Source organism: Macrobrachium rosenbergii, chromosome 17 (genome assembly GCF_040412425.1).
Source record: "Macrobrachium rosenbergii isolate ZJJX-2024 chromosome 17, ASM4041242v1, whole genome shotgun sequence".
NCBI lineage: Eukaryota > Metazoa > Arthropoda > Malacostraca > Decapoda > Palaemonidae > Macrobrachium > Macrobrachium rosenbergii.
In genome coordinates, this window is record NC_089757.1 from 30,595,765 (window position 1) to 30,603,264 (window position 7,500).

The following is a 7,500-nucleotide window of genomic DNA, read 5'->3' on the forward strand; positions in this document are numbered from 1 at the left end:
ACGTAACGTCGCGTGTGAGCTGTTGGACCTCTTCCATATGACAAGGGCATAAATCTTGCCACGTTGTCATGAGATCTCAGTTAAGGCTGGCATGAATTATAGGAGGTTGATCATTAGTGCCATTGGCCAATTATTTTTTTCGTTTATTTTTCTGTACTTTTCTCTCTTGTTCTCTCCTTTTTTCTTTTATTGGAATAGACCCATTTCTCTCGCTGTTCCCGCTGCGAAGACGATGTCTGTGCAAACAGGGGGACAGGTAGATAACGCTAGTGATTTACTGTTAACATTCTGTAAGACAAATTCTGCCATATCGAACCAGGCTGATTATTGTCTTTTTCTTTTTATTCATCAATTCCTTTTTTTTTTTTTACAATACCAAAACATTTACTGCCATTGCTCTCTCTCTCTCTCTCTCTCTCTCTCTCTCTCTCTCTCTCTCTCTCTCTCTCTCTCTCTCTCTCTCTCTCTCGTGCGTATGTTTGGCAGCGTCAAGAGCCTAAAATTTATGTTGAGAGAAAAAAAATACTTATGAATGTCGTTTATGATGCTTACTTTTTTTTTTGTTATATGAGATTGTTGAAGGGAAGTTATAATTCATAAGCTGCTATTATAATGATGGGTCTCTGTGTCCCCTGAAATGTAATGACCTAATTACCTATAAAACTTGGCAGGCGAGTATATCATGTATTTCTCTCTCTCTCTCTTATTCGTAAGCTTCTCGTTTCCTCTTAGAGTAACATTAACAGTTGTACTACCTGGGCAACTGCTTCCCTAGTTAATAAAAGCTTTTGACAACCGAGATGCGCAACGAACAATCTGTGGTTCTCATGTGAGTATTTCGGTGCTGATACTCTTTGAAATCTTTGAAGTGTTGGAGGAAGCCACAAGTTTCTTTATGCATTATACTTCAGTGCTGATGTTGTAACCAGGATAAATTTACCTGATATTCTTTGAAGCCTTTGAAGTGTTGGAGGAAGCCAGCCACAAGTTCCTTTTCTCATTAGAATTCAATGCTGATATTGTAACCAGGATAAATTTACCTTTTGTCATTGTGTTGTCCACAACTAACGTCACAGCAGTCACTGCCTTCGACCAGACCGTAAATATCAAAAGCAGACTTGTATTTCAGATGTTTCTTTTAGATGGCTTATTAAGAACAGTAATCGTAATCTCTTGCTACAGTTTTTATATTAAAAAAGTAATCTTCTCGCAACAGCTGCTTAATACCTAAGAATTTTAGCAAGACTTTGCAATAACCTGTCGTACCAGATGCCCTGTATTTTCGCTTGGGGCTAAAATTGAACTGAATTACACCAGCAGTTCTCTCTCTCTCTCTCTCTCTCTCTCTCTCTCTCTCTCTCTCTCTCTCTCTCTCTCTCTCTATGTTATCACCATTTTTTGTATTCAGTCCAGTCCTGCCACCAATTTTGCTAATACGGTTCACATTGCCACCATATGCAGGTATTAGATAATTGATGCTTTGGTTAGGCAGGTCACCTCCCTCTACCTAGTGCCTTTCTACATCCCGTTCACACACCCCCAACACCACCACGTCTGAGGTCTTCTCCCAACCCTCGCCCACTATTGGCACTCCTCCCTACCTAACCCACATTAGGTTCGTTTATGATCTTTGATGAAGATGTGCAGAACTCTCAATAGCAACATCAGACAATCTCTCTCTCTCTCTCTCTCTCTCTCTCTCTCTCTCTCTCTCTCTCTCTGTGTGTGTGTGTGTGTGTGTGTGTGTGTGTGATGAAGATGTGCAGAACTCTCAAAAGCAACATCGGACAACTCTCTCTCTCTCTCTCTCTCTCTCTCTCTCTCTCTCTCTCTCTCTCTCTCTCTCTCTCTCTCTGGGAGTGTTTGTATTAATATTAACGGTACGATTTTGTAAGTTTTTTCTTTGTATTGTTATGGTGATTTACTTTCAATTTTGCTTTCCATGTTTATTCCTCTGTCTGTAAGAAGTTGACTGAGATAATACGCAGAAGATAAAAGTAATTCCCGTATAGGTACTCAGCAGATTAAATCAGTTCCAAGATTGCATCTGCCTTTGATACTGATAAGGAAGCTTTGTTTTTGACCCAACACCTGACCTTTCTTTTTATTTGAGTCCGAGTCTGGTGAGGCTCAGAACAGGTGTTGCAATGTTTTTCCTGTTGTCGCCTCCGCAGCATCTTTTTGATGTTGTTGAACTTTACTTCTCTGAAGTCACGTTGTGGGTATTTTTCTTTCTGGAACTTGCATAGTCCTTAGGATGTATTTATATCCATCTTGCATGGAGAACTCTTACTGACATACAGTGAGTTACGTGGAACTGTGGAGTGTAGGAGATAGAGTTATTTTTTTATTTTCCTCTTCTTCTTCTTCTTCTTCTTCTTCTTCTTCTTCTTCTTCTTCTTCTTCTTCTTCTTCTTCTTCTTCTTCTTCTTCTTATTATTATTATTATTATTAATATTATTATTATTATTATTATTATTATTATTATTATTATTATTATTATTATTATTAGTGATGACATGGTTGTGGTAGTTAATTTGGTTGTCTTGCAGTTTTATTACCCTGCAACCATTATATTTGTACATACAGCTTTATATTCCATTTATAGAAAAACCAAGAACTCGAAGGCATTAGACAGGCATTCATCATCTCAGCAGATAATGAAAGCCTTGCCAACATTAATCAACTATCTGACAGCAAGGATTACTTGCCATAATTTGCAGTGCTCCAGGAGTAAGGTAAGACCAAGTCATCATTAACTGTGGTATTTCCAGTGCACAGTAAAACTGGTGCCGGGTGTATGATAATTATACCAATTAGTAAAGTTCATATTCACACGACTGAATGACTGCATCAGGAGTTACATCATATATTTATTGTCGAAGGACAATAAATATATCACTAGAGGTACTAAAATTAATACAGGCTTAGCAGTTCACCCCTACGTACCATCCTCCTGGATAGGCCGAAGACATGAGCAGTGAATCTTTGATAAATTAAAGCGAATTCAAAGACAGAGGATCTCAGCTTAATCCACATACAAATTCTAAGACAGGATCTCAGCTTAATCCACATACAAATTCTAAGACTGAGGATCTCAGCTTAATCCACATACAAATTCTGAGCCTGAGGATCTCAGCGTAATCCATATACAAATTCTAAGACTGAGGATCTCAGCTTAATCCACCTAAGATGAAATTTAACGATTTCTTGTAACGAACAGAGAGACATAGGTTTCATTATCCAAATTTAATGAGAATTTTTGAAAATTATTAAGCTATATATATTTCTTATTGTTCTGCCCCAGCTCAAGGAGCCATTGAGTTATTCAACCATCATGAAAGCTTTCTCGTTACCGTGGAATTATGACGTAAGAATTCCCTTAAACTTTATTTAAATACCGTGGAATTATGACCCTAGAATTCCCTTAAACTCTATTTAAATACCGTGGAATTATGACCCCAGAATTCCCTTAAACTTTATTTGAATACCATGGAATTGGGGCACCAGAATTCCCTTAAAATTTATTTGAGTGCCGTTGAGTTATGACGTCCGAATTCCCTTCACTTTATTTAATCACCGTGGAATTATGACGTCAGAATTCCCTTAAACTGTATTTTTTTGCTGAGGAATTTTTACATCAGAATTCCCTTAAACTTTATTTACGTACCGTGGAATTATGACATCGGAATTCCCGTAAAGTATAGTCATGTACAGCGGAATTGTGACACCAGAATTCCTCAGTGGAATTATGATATAAAAATTCCAATAAACTTCATCCAAGCACCGTGAAATTATGACTTAAGAACTCCCTTCAACATTATTTAAGTACCGTGGAATTATGACATCAGAGAATTCCTCGGTGGAATTATGACATCAGAATTCCGCTAAACTTAGTCGAAGTACCGTGGAGTTATGACATCGGAATTCCCTTCAACTCCATTTAATTACCGTGGAATTATGACATCAGAGAATTCCTCGGCGGAATTATGACATCAGAATTCCACTAAACTTAGTCAAAGTACCGTGGAATTATGACATCGGAATTCCCTCCAACTCTATTTTAAGTCCTCGGCCAATTCCTCCTCACCATGGGGCCATTTTCACCTCTTTCCAGTCTTCCATCTTAGTTCCTATAACCCTTCTTCCCGGCTTTGTTCTCCCCTCCTCCTCCTCCCCCTCCCTTTTCCTTCATGCCCATCAAGGGAACCCGTTTCTCTGTCCTCTCCTCCCTCCCCATCCTCTTCCCTACCCCCACCCCTACCCGGCGCGGATTCTTCTCACCCTCACCACCTGGCAGCCTAGCCATGCCCAGCAACCGTCGAGTCTGCATAATCAATAAGGCTGCACTGTTGCAAATTGATCAGCATGTAAATGGCTATTGGTTGTTGGCTGCTGCTGGTGCTGCCGTTGCTGCCTGCTGCCTGCTGCCTGCCGACTCTTCTTCCCTTCGCACGGTATAAAAGGGGAAGGGAGAGAGAGAGAGAGAGAGAGAGAGAGAGAGAGAGAGAGAGAGAGAGGTGTTCTGAGGTAAATAGGGAAGCAGAGTGAGATTTAGCTTTGGGAGTTTCAGACTTTTTTATTTTATCTTGTAATCGTAGTAATTTGTGAGAGAGAGAGAGAGAGAGAGAGAGAGAGAGAGAGAGAGAGAGAGAGAGGGGGAAGGTGTCTGAGGTAAATAGTGAAGTAGATGAGTGAGATTTAGCGTTGGGCGTTTTACAGCTTTTTATTTTTTATCGTAATAATTTATAAAAATTCCTTTCATTCGTTGGGGCGCTCATTTTAAGTAAAACGGTTTTTGTTTGTTTGTTTTTCTTTCTTCTTCTTCTTCTTCTTCTTCTTCTTCTTCTTCTTCTTCTTCTTCTTCTTCTTCTTCTTTCTTAATAACTGATCTTTCTGTATTTCCCATTACCTTCTGTTACTTCTATCAGATGAACACATTCTTTGAAAGTTTGAATTTCAAGTCAGTGGCCCCTGTGGGCTTGTTCCATATAAATAGGGTTCATCTTCTGAATAATAATAATAATAATGATAATAATAATAATAATAAAAATAATAATAATAATAATAATAATGAGTTTATCATTTCTTATTCCAATATGATTATTATTGTTGACGGAGATATTGTTAACAACTCTGCTATATATAGACTCCCCTTCCGTTAATTAAAGTCTAAGGCTCCTTTCCCCTTGGCTGCTTCCTCTGCCTCTGAGGTGTCATGTCGTATATTTTCGTCAGCTTTGCTCTTCTAATTAATATTCCTCGAAACATTGTATTTGCTGAGTGTTCATACTCTTTGACCTTGCTTTCTAGTGATGTGACTGACATGTAATTTACATAAACTGTCTTTTTGTAAAGGAATAAAATTGTTTAAACAATAACTTACATCTCGGATAGTAAACTCGTGAGTATATTGTCAAACTTTCTTGCCGTAACTGTTAAGTATAAGTTTTCATCCTATACTGATACGTCCATTAATTTAATGAATTGAGAAACCATCCTTAACATCCACCTAATATCCAACGCCGCTTCCATTTCTGTAACGGAGCCGGAGCGGCGGAATCAACCATTTTATCGAATTAAGAAAGTTTTGCCGCCCTGCCGAACCATCGAACGCTTTTTCCTTTACGTATCCTGCGCCTCGATTTGAATTTGAAAGAAGCCTCCTTCGCAGTCCTTTTCCTTCCCTCCAGACGACGCGTCGAGTGCGTGGAAGTTTTTTTCTTCCCCTCTGAAGGATTTTGATAACAATGCAATCAGCCAACGGCGGAGGAGTTCGCGAGTTCGCAACGCGAGAAATGTTCCCCCAGTCCCTTCCTCCTCGCCAATCTGTGCGAGGAGTCCTCCTGGTGGGGGCGTGGCTTACGTGACGTCAGCTCCAGATCGATAACTTAGGTCTATAGAAAACGGAGCTGGTCGTAGGCCTAAAACTAAGATATGGTAGTCGTTTCTCATTGTTGTGGCTCGCTGTTTTTCATATTTATACAGTTTTGTATTATTTATGTGGATCTTGTTTCAAAGGTATGTCCTTATTAAATTAAGGTAAGATTCCTCGGCACATTAAACATATATGTCCACTATCTCATTTTATTGTTATATAAATATAATGACAAAGATTTGAAAAGTGTGTTTTGCCTTTTTTATGTGTTGTTTTTTCTAATCTTACTAAAAAAAACAGGTAAGCCACTTATTTTAGCTTGTAAATCATTCATTTCTAATGTTTCTATTTACTTCATAAGTTGTTTTCTTCAAAAATGGTAGAAATGACAGTCCTTTTAACGACTGTTTTATGTCGCGTGATAATGCACAGAAATAACTTAGACGTTACATTTTTGAACTTGAATTGAGGAAAGAAGAGATATATATACACACACTCATATATATACATATATATTTATGTATGTATATATATATGTATATAATGTGTGTATACAATATATATATATATATATACATATGTATGTATGTATATACTGTATAATATAATATATATATGTGTGTGTGTGTGTGTGTGTGTGTGTGTGTGTGTGGGTGTGTGTGCATTTATTTACAGTATGCAAATACTTACTTATAGTATTTACTTATATTTATGCATGCTATCAAACCACACCTATTAAGGCCTGTTGTCTTCTTTTTCTTGCAGGGTGTGACCTCAATGCCTCCAGCGAGGACGACCCCGACAGGACCAGAGGCCTTCTTAGCCCCTGCCCGACTTCGACAACAACCTTTTGAATTCTAAAAAAAGGACTCACGGTTAGAAACCACACCCCCCATCCCTCTCCCCCTCTCTCCCTCCCTACTAGCTTCATGTCCAGCACGGATTGAGGCCTTACAAGTACATACTATTCTAAGTTCATTTATTGTTCATGTGACTTAGAACGTAGCTTTAGCATTAGTCAGTAATAGTTGTTTTGATGATTAAATTCAGTTTCATCACTATTGTTATGACTGGTAAAGTAATTATGAATTCAGATGTCTTTGCCAATTAAATTCAATTTCATCGTTATTTTTATGACTGGTAAAGTAATTATTATAAATTCAGATGTCTTTGCCAATTCGATTCAGCTTCATCATTATTTTGTTGATTGGTAAAGTAATTATTATGAATATATATCTGTCTTTGAAAATTTCAAAACTGTCTTTTAAAGTATTATTATCTCTTATTCTTCATATATTTAAGTTTTGCTGTTATATTGTGTGTAGTTTGTAAGGAAACTGTATTATGTATTGATTATGAGGTTTTAAAAGAATTTAGATATGTAGCCATGGGGTTATAAAGCCTATGAGATTGTGACATATTCTTAATTACTAGAAATGGACTGTTAACAGTGTTAGTTTAAATGTAAGATACAACACCACTAATTACAAGCGACACAAGAAGAGGTTAGAATATGGTGTTTTTAATGAGAGACTGAATTTGGTATGAATGAGGTTAAAGGTTTCGTAGACCTTGGGAACAGCATTATAAGAATAATGAGAATGCTAAGAAATTCAGAATGT

At 37.6% G+C, this 7,500-nt stretch overlaps 1 protein-coding gene across 2 annotated transcripts in view; it reads left to right on the plus strand.

Moving 5' to 3' along the window:
* LOC136847844 (homeobox protein abdominal-B-like) overlaps positions 1 to 7,500 on the plus strand; it is a 601,387-nt gene that overhangs the window by 493,146 nt on the left and 100,741 nt on the right. For both annotated transcript variants that reach the window (XM_067119812.1, XM_067119814.1), the window contains exon 3: positions 6,644 to 6,753. The gene's annotated coding sequence lies outside the window, so the exon portion shown is untranslated. The remainder of the gene's footprint in view (positions 1 to 6,643; positions 6,754 to 7,500) is intronic.